This window comes from Trachemys scripta, chromosome 9, assembly GCF_013100865.1.
Source record: "Trachemys scripta elegans isolate TJP31775 chromosome 9, CAS_Tse_1.0, whole genome shotgun sequence".
Classification (NCBI taxonomy): domain Eukaryota; kingdom Metazoa; phylum Chordata; order Testudines; family Emydidae; genus Trachemys; species Trachemys scripta.
In genome coordinates this window covers 39,943,283-39,963,566 of record NC_048306.1, presented here as the reverse complement: position 1 = coordinate 39,963,566, position 20,284 = coordinate 39,943,283, and the positions used below count along the sequence as shown (strand labels likewise).

Below are 20,284 nucleotides of genomic sequence, written 5' to 3'. Positions count from 1 at the left end.
TGCCTTAGATGTAAAGGAGAAAGGCGGGAGGAGGGGGAGGTGGGGGAGGGAGGATTTACATTCAAAAAGAAAAGAAACCATTTGATGGAAGCATTAAAGGATAGTTGCTTGCATGTTTCACAAGGTGCTTTCATGACTCTTAGCTTGATGGATGTCCTAGGGGTTGCACTGAGCTCTATGGAGTCTCACATTCTCTTGCCAAGGGGGCTGAAATCATGACATTCCCAGCCAGGTAACACAGAGATCAGTAGTGTCCCTCCTTCTGAAGAAGCCCCAGATCTGGACATTCCCAACTAGTTAACATCTTGATAACATTCCTCCTTCCACAGACAGAGCCTTTCCCTGATAACGTCCTCCCCATTGATCTCCGAGCCAGGCTGTGCTACCTCTGGGCAATCCTTGTGTCTTTATTAAATGTGTCACCATAAAACACCCAGATGTCAAGAGTAGTTGGCTCCTTTGTCGGTCGGCTGGTTTTCTCTGCTTGCTTGGATGAAGAATGACCTCTCAAAGCCCCGGGTCCTCTGTCGTTTATGTTACAACAGTGCCTTCCTCAATGCTTTCAAAGTGCTGGCTGAAAGATCGTGGCTGGGTGGTAAGCGGGGCAGAGCTAAGAAGCAGGAGTTCTCTGGAGCCTGTCCTGGGAAAGCTCTAAGAGCAAAGAAGAGTGAGAGAGTTGGTATTTAGCCAGAACACAGGGAGAGATGCCTAGAAATTGACCACTTGGGACCTGGCTTTGCTCTGCACCGAAGGTACCCACCCTGCCAAGGGCTCATATAACCCAATATGCAGTGGAATCAGTGTACCCCCAAGGCCTGAGGGGAGGGTGACCAGATGTCCCATTTTTGGGGACTTTTTCTTATATAGGCGCTTATTACCCCCACCCCCTGTCCCGTTTTTTCACAGTTGCTATCTGGTCACCCTACCTGGGGGGAATGGCAGGGGGACTCTGCAGGGGTTGGCCATGGATGGGGCCAGCATGTCTGTAAAATATGCAGATCCACTGGCCCAATCCCCAGTGTTGGGGGGCTGCAGGGGTTGCTCCCATTGCCAAGCAGTTGTGTGTACGCAGTGGCTGCACACATGTCCCCATACACTATTGTTCTGTCCCTCCCTACCCCAGCGTAACTCCCCAAATATGGTCCATTGACTCTAGCTGTGCATAGGGAACCAGCACTTGGTCCCATTTGCAGGAGACAAAGAGTGTTAGGTCTACGGGGAACTTTTAAAGTGCAGCAACCTCAGAATGGAAAGTGTCTGGAGATGGGTTAAGGGAAATGGAGCTTTTCGTGCTGTTGCCAGCTGAATCTGGGAGTGGCTGTTAGTACCTGGCAGCTGTTTAGTAGCCCCCATGGGACAAGCTGGTGGACCTCAGTCCACATCCCGGAGCCAGCATCTCCACTGGCCCTGTTTGCTGGCAATCTCAAGAAATCCCAAGGATTGAATGGGCCATAGACATGAGCTCCTCTTTCACCTTTAGAGGTGGTGTCAGCAACTCAGGACGTAGGCAAGCTGTGGGGGAGGCCACTGGGGAAGCTTGTGCTATTACATGCGATGGACCTGCCCTGTGATTTGAAAGGACTTTGATCTCAAAGGCTGGAACATAGGCACTTCTCATCAGTGCTAAAGCAAGTAAAAAATAGCAATGTTTTAGAATATGATCCCTTAAAATCGCAAGTCACTTCTGTTTCTGAATAGACTTGTCTCTGACCCCACTTCACCACAGAATTCATGCTCTCTATGGTTCAGGTGAGTCTGCTTGGAACTGAGAGAGCACACGCAGCTAGGGCCTCCTCCATGCTAAGCCTGCTGTGGTACTGTCTGGGGCCTGGTGTACCTGAGCACTGAGCATCGCTGGCTGTTCTTATGGCCTCAGTGTTACCATTTGCTCAGGACAGGGCCTTGTTCCTGAACCCCTCAGTGCCATTCTCAAAAGGAGTGTGATGGATTGATGGATGGCAGTTTGTGAGTGAACGACAGGATCCAGGGTCTCTCTCCTTTCTCCTATCTCCTCCTTATCTCCACCCTAACCTTCCTAATAGCCTTGTGTTCAAGGGCAGGAAAGCAGAGGGGTATTTCTCTGAGGAGGCTTGGGAGCAAACAAAAGCTCACTGGGAACCAAGGTTTCCAGTTTCCATCGTTCAGCTGGCCTTTCCCTACATTTCCAAACCTGATGCAGCCACTGGGTGCTGAAAGTTTGCTGCAACCCATGAGAATGTGAAGGGGGCTTTGGAGTTTGACTGCTGTTTTCCATTGTTCCATGGAGGGGAACTACCTCAGACCAGCTGCAAGAGTAAAGTAAGGGTAATCACGCAATGCTTAGAGGGTAAGCTTTTTGGGGCAGGGGCAGTATTTCTGCTGTGGTTTTGTACAGTGCTTGGTGTAGTGGGATTGTGGTCCAAGACTAGGCTTTCTAGGTATTCCTGCAATACAAATAATTAATAACCAGTCCAGCACCATGCTATGTTGCCTCCCCACCATCTGTTGCCCCTCCACCCCATCTCTTTTGGGGGATCCCCCCAACAAGAAATGGATGGTCCAGAGACAAAGAAGCTTCTCAGAAGGATGAACATTCTTACAGCACACCTTGGGGACGGGACCTCCTATTCTCTGTACTTTCTAATCCCCGAGAGAACAGGAGGACTTTGTTCCATTGTGGGCTTCAGGAAGCTGAACAAATTCAGTCAGTTGCTCTCACTTCGTTAACCATCACCTTCTCCTCTGTGCCAGGGTTCTGAGAGATGTCTACTTACTTCAGTATCCCAATGAGAGCTGCTCATAGGAAGTACCTCATACATTCCCCCTTTGGGTTGCCACGGCCCCCCTGAGTGCTTACCTAAATGCCTGGCAGCTCATCCAAGAGATATTTGTATTATGGTAGAGCCTAGAGAACCTTACTGAGTTTGGGGCACCATTGTGCTCAGTGCAGTACAAACACATGGTGAAAAGAGAGTCCCTGACCGACAGTCTAAATAGAAAGGACAGACAAAAGACAGTGAGAGGGGAAATGGGCACAGAGAGTGGAAGTGACTAAACCAAGGTCACCCTGCTGGTCAGCCACAGAGCCAGGAATAGAACCCAGGTCTCCTGACCATACTGCCTCTACTAAGGGGTTCAGTTCTACCCCTACCTGGATGACATTCAAGGAATTTCTTCCTGCCTGCATATACCTTCTTCTTTCCTCCAGAGATGGGCCCCAGCCTGATCTGAGGGTAGAAGCTAACTTTCATGGGAGCAGCTCTTTGTTCCATAGTGGGAACTGCCATTGCCTACAAGAGCTGCTTGCAGGCACTTGAAAGACCACCCCTTCCCTAAGGATGCAACCTCCGGCACAATCACACCTTTCTGAGGTTTCTGGGTCTCATGGCTTCTAGTCTATGAGTGTCCATGAGCCAATGATAAGGCCTCTCCAGTTCAGCCTGTTATTACAGATGAGGAGTGGACAGTCTGGAGGCACGGTTGCTCAAGAAGTGTCCTTTGCGGTGTTCCACTTCCAGTTGCAGGGACCGGGGATGGATGTCTCAAACAAGGGTTGGGAAGCCCATCTCAATAACTGAGAGTAGTCTAAGGAATCCAGAACAGAGCTTCAAGTGCTATGGCTAGCATTAATAAAAACTTTCCTTCCTCCTGTCCAAGGGCTTGTCAGTACAAACCATAGCCATTCATTATCTCAGCTCCGAAGGGAGTGTCTGATCCCCGCCCCCCACCCTATGTCGTGAGGCCTCTGGGACTCATGCCCACTTTGCCAGGCCTCACCTTGGTTCTCTGCCTGGGAAAAGCAGATCTCTCCTAGATGGTCTGAACGCAGCCAACAAGAGTGGCCCCTGGTCACTTCATTAGAAAAGACCATTGCAGTCTATGGGCAGTGGAGCTGTGTGCCTTGGAAGACAGCACCAAGTTCTCTTTCCAGTACTCAAAACCAGGCAGGGATCCAGACTCACTCCTTGTGAACTGGAGTCAGGACCGTCATGTTGCCTCCCCAATCCCTCTGCTCCCTGATGTCACCAGAACCACTGTGCTTCTTTTCAATTCCTCTGACCCTCTTAGAAGCAGGACTTAGAAGCAGCAGATTCTTTATCCAGGCCCAGAATCACTCCTTCTAACAGCATAACAGGTCTTCGCACCCTGGCAACTGTAGCTCTTGAATGCTCATTTGAGGCACAACTCCAAGTTCCTTTGGAATCTAAGAATTCTGTTACTAGACACGTGCTAAATGGTGATCCTTTACCATACAAACAAGTAGCAGAAACTCAGCCTTAAAGGCAGGATTCTGCTCTCAATGCTGTAACTCAGGCGTAACTTTTGTGGAACTCAATTCCAGTTATACTTGTGCAAAGCTCATGTGAGTGAGAGGAACAAGCAGATCTCTCTCTGACCATGGGTTGGTCAAGCACAGGTAAATCCAGCACCAGCACTCTCACAGGTCTTCCTCAATTCCTTGTTTAAAAACAGCACTTGCTTTGGCTACTCAAGTTCTATATGGCAGGTTTAGCAGCTTATTACCCTCCACTCCATGGATCATTCACTGTTTTCAGCTGATCATGACAAGATTCCTCAAGGGTCTGATTCATTCTAGGCACCCTGCGCCACCTTGAAGCTTGAATTCAGTACTGGCAAGACTCAAGCACCTCTCTTGGAGATCATGGGCCAGTGCTTCCATTGTGACCTGTTCCCCAGGCTACATTCCTAGCAGCCATTATATCAGCCTGGAGGTGAGTGAGATAAAGTGCCTATGGCCAATCCTTTTCACAATGTTCTGTAAGGATAAAGTGGTGCTGAATCTGCACCCTAAATTTCTCCCTGAAGTCCTCTCTGGATGCCATCTCAAATAGTCCACTGGTCTCTTTTCCAGAACCACGTGTCTAGCCAGGAGAAGTTCAGAGCACATAAAGCAGATGTCAAAAGAGCATTGGTCCATTAGTTGGATAGGACAAATCCTTTCTATGGCCTCCAGATTTTTGGGGGTGGTGTTTATGGAGACGTTCAAGTGAACAGTCAACCTCCAAGAGATTGTCTAAGTGGACTAGACTCTCTACTCAATCCTTTTTACGACCAAGTGGGTGTGCCAGTGAGAGATCCCATGGAGGAACATTTTACTAGATGCTAAGGCAGCTTCTGTGGAATGATTGAGAATTGTCTCCATCTCTGAAAACTGCAATGTAGCCCTCCATTCCCCATTAGCTTCTTAAGCTAAGCACTAAGTCTGAAGATTTTTATGCGAAGGCAGCCCTCTTTCTCCAATTAGGAGCTTTCCAGCCCTCATACAGGGGCTTTTACTCCTAGTTGCTCTCCCAGGAGTGGGGAATCTGCAGAGGTGTTTGGGTTTATAATCTCATATCAAATGCTCAGTGAGTTTGTGTGTGTGTGTATGTGTGTATGTGCAACTTGAAGTCCCTGCTGCTGCTTGTAAGGAGGTGCAAGTGTCTCAAGAGTGTAGATCTTCAGAGGCAATATACTTGGATAACTCCAGTTACCGATAAGTAACCTTCCTCTTTCTAGTTAGCTAAGAACTTGTGCTCTGAATTAAGGACAGAACCATCCCCCAGAGTTCAGCCAGTGCAAGATCGTATTTGGTCTATCCAACGTCTCTTCGCCCCTGCTTGTGTCTCTATTTGTTTTCACTCTGCCCACTCTCTGCTCCATTTTTAACCCTGATTTTCTCTCTGCATTTGTTTTCTGCCTGGATTCTTTTCTTTCCAGTCTCTGACTGGAATAGGAACCCAAGCAGCATTCAAGTTCAAGGCAAAAACTTCACACCCACGGTGCCTGAGTGGATTCAGCATAGTGAATGCTCCCCTGCCAAGTGAATGTGCTTAAAAGATGGGAGGAGGTGGGGAGCTTTGTCCTGGGTGCAAGTGAGTGCCTGGCTTAGCACCATCTGTTACATGTTGGTTATAGCGTTTGGGAGTTACCAGCTCAACAGGTAGCTGTTTTGACCAGGAAGTATCAGCACCAAGTCCTTTGACAGCCCCCTCTGCTGCTTCCCTCCCCTCCTGAGAAGGACTCTGCTCAGGCAGGCCCTGCTGCCCACCTGCAGGCCAGGTCAGTGCCCCACTCTTAAAGGGCATTGGGCCATGCCTTGTGACACTGGCTTTCCCACCTGAAGTGTTTCAAGGCAGGGGGGAGAGTGGGTGTCCCTGCCACGCTGTGCTCTTTCCTGTGTGTGGCTGATGTGCCACTGCTGTGTATTTTCTGTTTCATTGCTCTCGGGGAAGAAGGGATCTGCACGGACAGGGCTGTTAAACCCTCCTCCAGAGACTGGGGAGGGGAGGGAATGAGGCAGGTGGGGAGGAGACTTTCTCCTTTCATCTCCAATCTCAGAACGGCTAAAGGAGAATCTCAGGCAGCCGTCCCTACAATAATACCCCTATCTGGCTGTCTCTCTGGGCTTCTCTCCCCTGTAACAGATACAAGAATACCATACTTTAGCCTCAATTGAAGCAACAGAGGTTTAAATGCTTTCAGCTCAACCACTATATTCAGATACTGCTGGAACAGCAGAGCATTCAAGCTCAGACAGCCGCGAACTGAAAACCCAAGCCTACAAAAAAGGGAGAGCGAAAGACAGAAGGAAAGAAAGAAAGCAGGAAACCCAACGTCAACAATCCCATAACTCGCTCCAGCTCATTCATTTTTCTTCTCCCGGCAGCTCTTGGGAAGGGGTCGTGTGGCGTGGTAAGGAATACAAATGCTTCTCTATTTTTTTTCCTTTGTCCCAGTGAATTTATTTGTAGCAGGGGGTTCTAATTCGATGGATTTGGGGTTATTTTTTCCCCTCTTTACAATCTGCTGATGCGATGGCAAGCTCTGTGCGTCTCTGGCTTTTTTTTTTTTTAATCTGGATTAAATGTTGGTCGCTGGAGATGGGAACAATTATTATTAATTGCTATTCATTATTTATAACCATTCTCCTTCTTATTAACTTGGAGGCAGGTCGACCTCTTTATTGCCAATGACTATCTAGCTATATACGCACATATACCGTTGCGCGCACATACAGCTCTCTTGCTCTCCATAGCCATCAACACGCCTGAGAGGGACCTAAAGGAAATGACTAATGGCTAGTGTTTGTTTAACCCTTTCTCTTTCACTGCCCACATCAGAAGGGAAATCGAAAGAAATATAGACTCTTTTACTGCATTCCCCCTTGCTACTGCTGCTTGGAAGCAGGGTGTGTACAGCAAAGTTGTAAATAACAATTTTGTCCAGGGAAACAAATGAGTCTGTCTGTGGATGGGTGATGAGAGTAGAATGTAAAGATACATTGAGAATCTAGGGGGTATTTCTGATGGGAAGTACAAAGCCCAGCTTTTTCTCTAGACCTGTGCAAACCTTATTTGTTCCTTGTTGCTTAGAGGGTTTTTTTTAATCCAAGCTGCTGCTTGTTCTGTGGACAACAATAGAAGAGGGTAAACAAACAGATGTTTTATTCTTTTCTTCAGTACACTGCAGATCTGCGTAAAGACAGTTTGTTTGTTGGATGGGTGGACACGAACACCTGCGAGGCTAAAGAACTGTTTGATAGACCCACATCCTTTTGTGGCGTTTATCTGAAATGCTGAGCAGCACTGTGGGTATCTGCTCTGTTATAGAGGGAGGGAGGGAAAAGGGAATGAGAGATGATAGGCTAATGGGGTCAGCTTGGTCTGGAGATCAGCAAAGGGGAGTGTGGGTTGAGAGGAGAATTAGCTGTGGACTAGAATGGACCCATTCTACACCACCTTCTCCAGTGACTTCCCCTGCATTGATGGCAATTGCAGCAGGTCTGCAGTGTTAAAGAGCCGGTTAAATCATGCTGGTGGCACTGAAGCAAGCTGGAGTCTGCTCAGCGGGAGCAGGGCTGCAGTTTAGTTTTGGTTCCACCCTGCTTGCTCTGGAGGGATTCTCTGGCGAAGGAGTTTCTTTCCCTTTTTTTTTTAAAGAGGGGGCTATTGAGGGAGCTGCATGAAAAGTCAGTGTGCTTAAATGACAGCCCACCGATTGCTCTCTGGGAGCAGCCGCTTAGCTTGTTGATTCAAGAGGAGGATGCTGACTGCTGCAGCCCCAATGGAAATGCTTGGAAGGGTGTATTGATTAAGTGGTGGGGGCACATCATCTGTGCAGGTGCCCAAGCAAAGGGACTGGGGAGAGAGCAAAACACAGCGCCGAGTAGTAAGGGCTCAGTGTTTCCTAGCTATTGCAAGTGCTGTGTTGCAAAGGTGATTAACCCTCAAAGGCTAAGGCATCTACGCTATAGTGCTTCTCGTTGATCTGGCATGATACAGGTGCTACAGGACATTCTGGGACACTTATGCTTGGTGGAATTTGCATAAAATATGTAGAGTTCCTGGGAATGAACTATTATGCAGTCCTGTATACTAGAGCCCTGAGTGGGACTATTTTTTAAATCTCACTCCTGTCCCACCACGCAATATCCACTCCTGTATTGTTTCTGGTTGATTTTTATCCTGATCCTATCTGCAAAAACCTTAGATCTCGCAGGAGAGACCAATTCTCCCATACTACTAAAAAAAACACACCAAAATTGGTTGGTCACTATAGTATATAAATAAACAGAATTAGACACAATTTTTTTGTGGCAAACTGACAAGAGATTTAGTGTTTTCCTGCAAATTACCACAGTCTGTTTTTTGCCCACCCAATCCCACCTGCAAAAAAGTACATTTTACTGGCTCCCACTATTATGGCAGCAGGTTCTTCAGGATCCCAGACCCACTGCAGGGCTCTACTATATACACCATCTCATGCCTGGTAGAGGAAAGAGATGGTTCCTCGGAGCTTGAAGTACTGCAGCCATTGGTAGGACGTGAGGTCAAGAATGGGATATACAAACTTTCTGGACTGGGATAATCTTGTAGCCACGTTTCTAGAGTGAGATGGTGCATGAAGGAAAGAGGAGAGAGTGAAACCAACGCAACCACCAGCCAGGCCTGATGGACTCTGAAGCTGGGAGGTTGGCAGAGGTGGGGATATGGGGTTCCAGACCTGGGCACCCTGAGATGCTGGGCTCTGAGGCGTAGACCTGTTAAAAGGAATAGTGTTGTTAAGCATTGGATTGACAAGCCTACACACTGAAATCTGTTACCCACAGAGCAGTCACAGTTTGAGCAGCAGCAGTGCGAGCTTCCCCCATGCTGCCTCTGTACACCCGGCTGGGAGGAACCACCCCTAGGGGTGAGTGAGCAGTTAATCCCATGGCCAGTTAGATCCTTGGCCTCCCTGCTGAGTCTGCCAGCTATCTGCTCGTGTGGTGGTGTCTTCAGACAGAGAAAATGGGCTGAGGCCCTCCAGTGAGTAATGATTTCTGGGCACAATTCGCTGAGGTTGGTGTTGATTTGGTGACATAGAGGGCAATTGTTTTAATCCATCACCCAGCCACTTCATTTTTTTCAAGGAAGAGTGTGAGAGAGACAGAACTAACAGGGTCCTAGATTGTGAGGAGAGAAGTTAGGCAGGAGACAAGCAGATGCCTACTCCAGACAATGGGATTAGTCAGGGTGAGGTGGCTCTACAGATGGATGAAGATGCTGGTGCTATGGATGCAGTCCTGGCCTTTCAGTGTAGCTTTTTAACCACCTCTTTGCCGTAAAGGAGGAGCCTTCAACCTAAAGGATCTCCAATGGTTTTGAAAACGATGCTGCTGTTCCTGCAGACTTTCTATCTACCTGTCCTTCAGAGCGTGCCCAGTGCCTGATTGCCTGTCCAGACTATACCCAGTGTCTGCTTTCCCCCTCCCTCCTGATACACAAAGCCAGGAGAGGCAAGTGAGCACAGTGGTATCCAATTCTCTTAACAAGTGGAGATCTGAGAAGTTGCTGGTGCTTGGGCTGTACATGGTACCTTCTGGCACACAGATTCCACCAGCTCTCCTGGAATTTTCTCTTGCTTTTTCCTGTATGGTAAAAAGTGCAGTAGGTGTATATGTACAGGTACATTCTGCAGATAGATCAGCATCTAGTGAGCTCTGTTTTTCTTTGGTTCTGTGTCTTTTCTGACAAATATGTCATGAAACTTCCCTCCTTCCACCTTAATTCTTTCTCAGTCCCCTTCTTTCTATACATTTCTCTTTTACTCCCTCCTTCTTTCCCCGTCCTTCTCCATTTTGTAGACTTTCATTCTGCTTCTCAGCATCCCCACTTTCCTTTCCTCTCTTCCTATTTCAGTGTTCTCTCATTTCCTCTCTCTCTCTCTCTCTCTCTCTCTCTCTCTCTCTCATTCTTTCCTTTCAAGTCCTCCTCCTCCTCAGTTTTGCTCCAGCTCAGCTCTGAAGAAAAGAGCCCAGCCTTTTATCTGTGGGTGTATTCCTTCCAAATGTTTACAAAAAGTAGCACAATGTACAGACTGAATCCTGGCATAATTATACACCCAGACAGATAGCATAGTAAATAATCCTGCTTTTCAAATACTCCTCCAGTCCCTACTACTACCATCACTTTCTCCTGCTTCCATGTCTCTGAGCTAAACGTATATTCATTTTGCACATACATACATTTCAGATGTACCAAGTCTGGGTATTCAGTGTATATGCATATAGCAGTGGTGGGCAACTTGCAGCCCATCACGGTAGTCTACTGGTGGGCTGCCAGACAGTTTGCAACTCCCAGTGGCCATGGTTCACCGTTCCTGGCCAATGGGAGCTGTGGGAAGCAGCGGCCAGCACCCGCCGCTCCCATTGGCCGGGAACGGCAAACCACAGCCACTGGGAGCTGTGGGCAGCCATGCAAATGTAAACAAACTGTCTGGTGGCCCACCAGCGGATTACCCTCATGGGCCGCAGGTTGCCCACCACTGGTGTATAGTATCTCAGTATGTATGTATCCGTGGCTGGCATGGCTGTTTACATTGTATATAGCAACAGAGGATCCTGTGGCACCTTTGAGACTAACAGAAGTATTGGGAGCATAAGCTTTCATGGGTAGGAACCTCACTTCTTCAGATGCAAGTAATGGAAATCTCCAGAGGCAGGTATGATTTCCATTACTTGCATCTGAAGAAGTGAGGTTCCTACCCATGAAAGCTTATGCTCCCAATACTTCTGTTAGTCTCAAAGGTGCCACAGGACCCTCTGTTGCTTTTTACAGATTCAGACTAACACGGCTACCCCTCTGATACATTGTATGTGTACATAGAATGTCTATGTATGCATTACACTGTTCTGCTATCTGTATCTAACACCGACAGAGTCCAGTCATGCCCGGGACCTCTAAAGCTAAATGCATGAGCCTCTACTGCATGAGCGAAAAGTCACATGGCTCTTAGCGAAGGCTATAACAGACTCATTAATCTCTAAATGGCCTTGGTGCCACTAGAGGGGACAGAACACCACAGCCAGGAGGTGTGTGGGTTACATGTATGGATATTTTTATTAATCTGTTTAGTGCTGTGAGTGTATAGCATTTTGAAAACAGAAGACGTAGCTCTTTGGGTAAAGAATAAGCACCTATTTATCGACTCAATAACATCACTGAAGGCAACAGGAATGAGGAATGTGTAGAGAGGTGCAAGGATCACAACAAAAGATTGTCATGGTTTCAGTTAGTGATGCGTGGCATGCCAAAGGTTCTAGTTAGTTTTACACGTACGTTTATGTATAGATAATTGTGGTCAGATGTTTGGCTGCGTGTGTGTGTTCTCCCTGTATGCTGTCCCAGCCTTGTGCAGACAGCTGGCACAGTAGACCTTGAGCGAACCACTCAATGACCACAAGATCCGTTAACATACGAAGGCACCCAGCAAGGTTTATTGTTGATGAAGCACGGTATTAATATCCCCAGACTCTACCGGACCACTAATACATGTATGCGTGTAACAATGGACCATTTCAGTGAATGGAGGGACATTCCGTTCTTCCCTAAGCTAGTCAGAGACACTCCATTTGAGGGTCCATTTTATAAATCAATGCAAACAAGTTACGTACTGCCCCTCTGACATTGTTAGTTGACACCCTCTGACGTAGCTGATTACCACCCATCGCATTGTACATCTCTATTCATTACACTGTCATCCTGACCTTATCTTTAGGATGGGTTAACATGTTCCGGTCATCTTTAGGTAACGTGTTGGTATCGAGGTCTTCTGGTACCACCCTTCTGCAATATGTTTACTTATATATTCTTGTGCCTAGCACTACTTAGGAATGTGTGTTTCTGCAATATCAGCCCTGTTCTTGCCAAATTCTGTGAGCAAGGCTTCCCTCTTGCTCACAACTTAACTTTGCTTTATATCAGCAAAGTTTTGACTACTACTTTAGCTCAGGCCTCATACTAGGCCTCTGATACAAAGGCTTATGTCTCAGGCTCTCTTCCTACTACATTCCACCGCTTTTTGTCTTTTTATGAGGAGGATGTTTACCCATTGTTTCAGAAAAGCATAATGCATGGACTGAAGATGACTCATTGGACTAAACACTGTTATGTGGGTACCTTATTTACCATTTATACATTTATGCCCCATTTGTTCCATAGTTTGCACATTTTTTTGTACAACTGATGGACAGGTTTTATTTTTCAATTGTTTTTAGTTCCTTATGGTGGACCTGGAAATGTTAGGCCCGGAACTTTGAGGAATGTAGTTTTATGATTGAGCCTTGGTGGCACATTTGAATAATTACTATACATGAGTAATATGGATATGGTGCATATATTTGTAGTGTATATGGGTATATATGTATAGTATGTGTGTGTACATATGACAATTATATTTAAGCATAATTAAAACAAAAAATTGGTGTTGTAGTTTGGCCCTTGTGGTACTGTAGATGGCAATACACTTTTATTAGGGCAATTACAGTTACCACCTGTATTATCATTAGTAGTAGGCTGAGTGTTTTCAAATACTGGGATAGGCATTATTACAGTGTGTTCCATAGTGCTATGTATATGAGAAGTAAAACAGACATTTGGAGCAGTGACATTACAAATGAGGCCTTTATATATAAAAGTTTTGTAATTAGTTACTACAAAGTACTGTCCATCCATGTTATAGGTTACCCTTACTGCTGGTTGTTACCCTCTGGTAAGCTTTACTGGGTAGGAAACAGGAATAGCCAGCTTTTTTGTTTTATTGGTTGCATTGCTTAGTGTTACACCAGTAGCTGACATAGATTCAGTTGTTTTTTATGGATGCTGTTTTTCAGATAACCTACTGAATGGATAGTAACCAATTTATTAAATATTGTTGTGTTAGGATTTAGTATTGGTACCCAGGCACTGAACAAGATTGTTTTGAATAACATGTGCCTTCCTTACTGATCCCAAATTGTGACTTGTACTACCAGGGAATTTGTTTACCTAATTAGTAGTTACTGTGTAACTTAATTTTTTTACCAATTTGTTTTTTTTTCTTGCCTTCATGTTATTTGCTGCCATTCACTTGTTGATTTTTACCTGTGTGTTGGTTAAACAGTTTAGCAATGTTATGCACATTATAAATGATGTACAGCAATAATACAACAGTACAGCAATAATACAGTAATAAAGCAATAATACAGTTGCTTTTACATAGTAGCCAAGTTTAATTTATCTGACAGCGATTTCTATGCGATTGCCAAATTAATTGTTCATATATGGTAGATTGAGGTGTATTTGGTCAGTTTGTTATTTATAAAGCACTTTTTTTTTATGCTTGGGGGTTTTTCACTGTATACTGATATTTTTTGGAGTTTTTGGTTTCTGGGATGCAATTATTACAGAGGACAGCTTGCTTACTTCCCAGATCAGTAGTCGGGGATCACCAATGTGGTCAGATGTTTGGCTGTGTGTGTCTTTTCTCCCTGTGGCTGTCCCAGGGAGACAGCTGGCACAGCAGATCTTGAGCGAACCGCCCAATGGCCACAAGATCTGTTAAGGTACAAAGGCACCCAGCCAGGTTTATTGTTGACAAAGCACGGTACTAGTATCCCAGAGACTATACCGAACCACTAATACTTGTATGCCTGTAACACTAGCTCAGTGAACAGTGGGACTTTCTTTTCCTCCCTAGGCTAGACAGAGACACTCGCTTTGAGGCTCCATTTTATACATCAATATAAACAAGTTACATACTGGCCATCTGATGTAGTTAGTTGACACCCTCTGACGTAGCCAGTTACCACCCATTACCTTGTACATCTTTATTCATTACACGGTCATCCTGACCTTATCTTTAGGATGGGTCAGCATGTTCCTGTTATTTTTAGGGAATATGTTGGTATCAAAGTGTTCTGATACCACCCTTCTGGAATATGTTTACGTATATATTCTTGTGCCTAGCACTACTTAGGAATGTATGTTTCTGCAATATCAGCCCTGTTCTTGCCAAATTCTGCGAGCAGGTCCTGCCTCTTGCTCACAACTTAACTTTGCTTTATATCAGCAAAGTTTTGACTACTACGTTATCTCAGGCCTCTAATACAAGGGCTTATGTCTCAGGCTCTCTTCCTACCACAAAAATAGCATTGTCAGTCATGTGTATAGTCTGCAGCATCAGATTTCCAATACTGTGTGTGCTGTTGTGGTTGTTAGTCTGAGTTGGCAGTTGTTGTGATTGTGAGTCAGTCTTTCTGCTGTTGCAGGGGTTGTGAATCTGTGTCTGCCTCTAATTGCTGTGTGGTCGGACTAGTGTTAGACCACACACTTGTTACACTTGTGGCTGAGTCTGTGTGCCTGCCTGTAGCTGTGGTGGTTGTGAACTAGTCTCTACCTGGAGTCACTTTCAGGGAAATTACCAGGGGAGGGGGGAACTGGGATTAGTTTTGGTTTATGGGAAATGGTTGTTGAGCGGCTTTTGGTTTTGCTGAATTAAACTCAGTGGTGGTTTGGACCCTGCTTATAATTATCACAGTCACCAGCACACTGGGGAATGTGCATAAACAGACCCAGTTTGGGGTTCGACTCTCAATCCAATGAGCATTCTTGTTTCCATATTGCCCTGTCTTTTTATTTTCCCCCTCACATGCCTCCTCCTTTGTGAGTATTTTGTATTGGTATTGTAGTGCGAAACCATACTTGGGAGCTTCCATGTGTCTCTAACACTTGGTTTGAGTGGCAGATTCTTTGCAAGGCCTGATGATAAATATATAAGCTTTGTGCCTCCTGGGTATGTGTGGGAGTCCCACAGGTTTTCTCTCTGTGTGTGTTTTGAGTCGTTGGGGTTGTTCTGTGTGCATCTCACAGGTGTTTGTGAGTTCAAAGATTCCTCTGCTGGTGAGAGGAAAAGGAAGCTCTTACGTTCTCTCTCTTACCATGGTGGGGAAAGTGATCCTTGCATGTAATAATAAAAATAAGCAGATCAGTTTGTTAGGTTCCCTGGAACCTTCCTCAATGAAAGGCTTGAGGTAAACAGAGAATTTTTTTAAGCACCTCCTGTGGGGACAGTGCCATGCAGGGTTAATTCAGACTGCAAGAATTACTAGCATTACAATGTTGTGGGGATGAACTCCAGGAGCACTCAGGCTGCTCATGCTTACTAGAGGGCTCTCTGCTGTACAGGAATGGATTTCTTATTCCAGGCTGGATCAAAGTTTACTATAAACCATCTCCTCCTTACAGACGCTGCATGAAAACAGCCTGAGAGACACAGCCATTCAGAAAGAGGCTCCTCGGTGCTAGCACGTTGGCGTCCCCATCACTAGTCAGTTAAAAACAGAGGTGCTTTAACCAATCACCTCCCCACAGCCCTGCCATCCTTTTAATTAAACAGTCTATTCAGACAATCACTGTTGGATTTATGGAGGGTGCCTCGCACAGAGCTAGATTTTGCTTGATCCTTTTGTTGGTGAAAAGGACAGGTGCAGTCAAAGTCCCTATGCTCAAAGGGGTCCAGCCAGTGTCCATTTGCATGGGGGAGCAGCGGGGGTGCTCCTATGCACTCAAACCATCCCAAATAGCCCATGGATCTGGCTTGGGAACAATGGGGAACTTTAAAAGAGCCCCTAAGCCTGCCTTGTGCCAGCAAGGAAGGGAGAAAGAATGCTGAGTTGTACATTATTTTTACTCATAGGAGGTGATCAGATGCTTATGGGTGTTGATATAAGAACATGGGTGATCTGGCCCATCATTGCCCTGGGGCCAGCCAGTGCCCACCAGTAACAATCCAGCCCATGACCCCTGCTTTTGTTTACAACAGTTGAAGCAATGCATCAGAGAAAATGTATGCAGACGTGCAGGGCTGGCTCTACTGTTTTTGCCGCCCCAAGCAGCGCGCCGAATTGCTGCCGCACATGGCGGGGGCAGTCCATGTGCCGTTAGGGCGGCATGCGCGTTTCCACAGCGGCGGCAATTCGTCAGCAGCTTCTGTCTTCAGCCGGAAGACAGAAGCCGCCAAATTGCCGCCACGGGCAGCTGAACATAGCAGCTGCTGCCGAATTGCCACCGCCATGGAAACGCACGTGCTGCCCAAACGGCATCCAGACAGCCCCTGCCGTGTGGGGCGGCAATTCGGCGCCCTGCTTGGGGGGGCAAAAACATACGGACTGCCGCCCCTTGCAGATTGCTGCCCCAGGCACCTGCTTGGAATGCTGGTACCTGGAGCTGGCCCTGCAGACGTGTCAAATGGGATAGACTCTCAGGATTTGGCCCTGTTTCTCTCTCCATTCCCTTTAAGAAAAAGCCTTACTAGACTGAGGACCACAAACTGCTCTAATTGTAGCTCACACTCCATCACCCCACCTCACCTTTCCCTATAAAAATCAAGCACAAACGAAAGGAAGGAGAGATTGTGTGGTGTGCCAGGCTATCTCCTGTAGTCTCAGTGGCATTATCTGCACTATTGAGCTATTGCTGGCAAAGCACTACCTGAATTGGTAGTGAAGACAGTTTTCCCCTAGTGTGGATGGGCCCAAATTATTTTCAGCACCATGGCCCTGAGCTAGAAGGGTCCTTAAGTATGTGCCTAATTTTAAGGATGTGATCAGTCCTATTGGCGTCAATGGGACTGTATGTGACTGTAAAGTTAATCATATGTCTAGATAACCTGCTGAATGAGGGCCCTTTACAGGATGCATGCGTGGAAGTTGATGGAGCCATAGTCAGTTTCCTGGTGTAGACTGGTGTGTAACTATGGTCAATGTTAATACAATCCTAGTATCCAGTTCAGCTTTTGTTTTCACTGACTATAGTCTTGAATCAGCCTGCATTACCATAGATTTTGTTGCTACATCCCTGGTTCCTCCACATACCTGGCATCATCCTCCTTTCTGCCCCTTCCCACAACTTTTCCAGTCTTAGGATACATAAAATCATAGGACAGGAGTGGACCTCAAGAGGTCATCTAGTCCAGTCCCCTGCACTCATGGCAGGACTAAGTATTATCTAGATTCATATATTCATAGATCCTTGGTCTGGAAGGGACCTCAAGAGGTCATCAAGTCCAGTCCCCTGCCCTCATGGCAGGACCAAATACTGTCTAGACCATCACTGGCAGATGTTTCTCTAATCTGCTCTTTAAAATCTCCAGTGATGGAGATTCCACAACCTTCCTAGGCAATTTGTTCCAGTGCTTAACCACCCTGACAGTTAGGAAGTTTTTCCTAATGTCCAACCTAAACTTCCCTTGCTGCAATTTAAGGCCATTGCTTCTTGTCCTATCCTCAGAGATTAACAAGAACAATTTTTCTCCCTCCTTCTTGTAACAACCTTTTCTGTACTTGAAAACTATTATCATGTCCTCCCTCAATCTTTTCTTCTTCAGACTAAATAAACCCAATTTTTTCAATCTCCCCTCACAGGTCATGTTTTCTAGACCTTTCATCATTTTTGTTGCTCTTCTCTGGACTTTCTCCAATTTGTCCACATCTTTCCTGAAATGTGGCACCCAGAACTGGACACAATATTCCAGTTGAGGCCTAATCAGTGTGGAGTAGAGTGAAAGAATTACTTTTTGTGTCTTATTTTCAACACCCTGCTAATACATCTCACAATGATGTTTGCCTTTTTTTGCAACAGTGTGACACTATTGACTTCTATTTAGTTTGTGAGCTACTAGAACCCCCAGATCCCTTTCTGCAATTCTCCTTCCTAGGCAGTCATTTCCCATTTTGTATGTGTCCATTGATGCTTTGAGCTGGAGTTGTGATTCCCAGCTGCAGGAGATATACCTATGCTAGCTCTAACCCAGTAAGCTTACTACAAATAGTGTGTCTGCAGTGGTGCAAGTGGCAGGAGAGGCTAATGGCTCCAGTACATACCCATCTAAGATGCTAGCCATGTGCTCTGGGTGGTTAGCCACTCCTGCTGCTTGCCCCACCAGTTACTCTATTTTTAACACACTAGCTCAGTCAGAATGACATCCCCAGTTCAAAGCACAGACAGACCCTTAGTGCGTGGCTTCCTCCTCTGCATCAGGCTCCCTGCATCCCTCCACTCTGCCGTCTTTTTGCAAAGCTGGTCTGGAAAGGACGTACTTTCTTCTTTGCTCATCCTTAGGAAAAACTCTCCAGGGTAGGTCCAAAACACTACAGATTGCAAAGATGTTACTGCAGCATTGGGGATCATGGCTGTAAAATCTTGGATTACTTTTGTGGGTATATCTCTTAGTTTCTGTACTGAGCCTTCAAGGAACTCTGCCCTTCTACATCACTTCTGATCTATAACACCCCTGGCTCTTTCGGTTCTGGGCCCATAAACTGCTCTGCTGATGCACTTCAATCATGATCTGCATTGCCCTTGCTATCACAGAGCTGTGTCTCCACACAGTTCAGCTAATGTACTTCATTCCTGATGAGATGTGCTCCTCGCTGCTCCAATCATGGGTCTTCATACAGCTCTCAATGCATCTCAGGGCTCATCTATACCATGGGGTAATGTGCTCTATGGGGATGTGATTTCTAAAGCTCACTAACATGCTGCACATCGATTGGTCCATGTAGGCCCTGTTGGTGTTAATTACTGTTTTAGCCAGTACTGGGGGGAGGGATAGCTCAGAGGTTTGAGCATCGGCTTGCTAAACTCAGGGTTGTGAGTTCAATCCTTGAGGGGGCCATTTAGGGATTTGGGGCAAAAATCTGTCTGAGGATTGGTCCCACTTTGAGCAGGGGGTTGGACTAGATGACCTCCTGAGGTCCCTTCCAACCGTGATATTCTATGATTCTACCTTAAAGCACACTAGAGAACCTTCAGTGAGCACCAACAGTCTACTTGAAAAATTCATGACCAGATCCAGTTCTACTCTCCACAGAACTGGTATTTGACTCTTGTACCTCATGCTCACACTCAATTCCACATTAATATGGATAACTATCATCTCAGTTTGGAGCTAGCTAAGGCAATACTGCATCCCTGAAACCAGGAATGTCTGCATGGGGCCTGGCCTCATGTCCTGGTTGATTTGACAGAAGCTAGCATGTTTTCCTGGTTGCTGTAAACCCCAGCAGACTGGCAATAAACTGAGCCTTCACAACCTGAAAGCTGAACCATTTCTTGGTCTTCCAAATTGGGGTGCCAGCAGCTGCAGGCTTTTTGGGTTCTCAAAGGCCAGCTCTACCTGGTGTTGCAGAAGTGGGCCTCCTCTGAACTGAACTTATCAAATGTGAGACGGTGTGATGTGGAGGCATCCTAACAAACTATATGTATGCAGCTTCTTACTTGGTACTGCCACTCCAAGGTGCCTCAGCATACTGAGAGACCTAAAAAGGGAAAGACAGTTAACTATGTAGTAACATTACAACAAAAATACAACTGAGCATTAATGTAAAATCTGAACACACTAGAGAGACAGGACAGCCAAGTGGCCATTGAAACCACCTTAGGCCTTGATGCCCAAACTTGATCCGTTTTTGGCAGTGTCATTACCAGGGTGAAACTAGGAATAGCCACCTGAAAGTGGCCATTTGGAAAAAATGGGTCTTCAGACATGAATGGAAAATGCTGAAAGCTTCTGCTGTCTGGATGTGCTTAGTCTGAGTGTGGTTTAGAGTAATGGAGCACTGGGAGACAAGCCTTTCTCTGGACTTCTGGCAAGCACTGCCTTGCAGATGTGGACAAATGCAGGTCATGACCCCAATAATGGGGAATGCCCAAACCTGAGGTGACAAGGGTGAGGGTGGGGAGAGAGGTGGGAAGGAACTTGAATGGAAGGGGAAGAATCTTTAAGTCACTTTGGTGCTGCTAAGTATCAGGGGGTAGCCGTGTTAGTCTGTATGTACAAAAACAACAAGGAGTCTGGTGGCACCTTAAAGACTAACAGATTTATTTGGGCATAAGCTTTCGTGAGTAAAAACCTCACTCCTTCTTCTTCTTCTTTCACTCTATGCATCCGAAGAAGTGAGGTTTTTACTCACGAAAGCTTATGCCCAAATAAATCTGTTAGT

General features: G+C 46.1%; 1 protein-coding gene across 1 annotated transcript in view; it reads left to right on the top strand.

Annotated features, from left to right (window-relative positions):
- The first annotated feature begins 6,256 nt into the window (after positions 1–6,256).
- GABRA3 (gamma-aminobutyric acid type A receptor subunit alpha3) overlaps positions 6,257–20,284 on the top strand; it is a 127,727-nt gene continuing 113,699 nt past the window's right edge. Inside the window, exon 1 of the mRNA XM_034781521.1 lies at positions 6,257–6,675. The gene's annotated coding sequence lies outside the window, so the exon portion shown is untranslated. The remainder of the gene's footprint in view (positions 6,676–20,284) is intronic.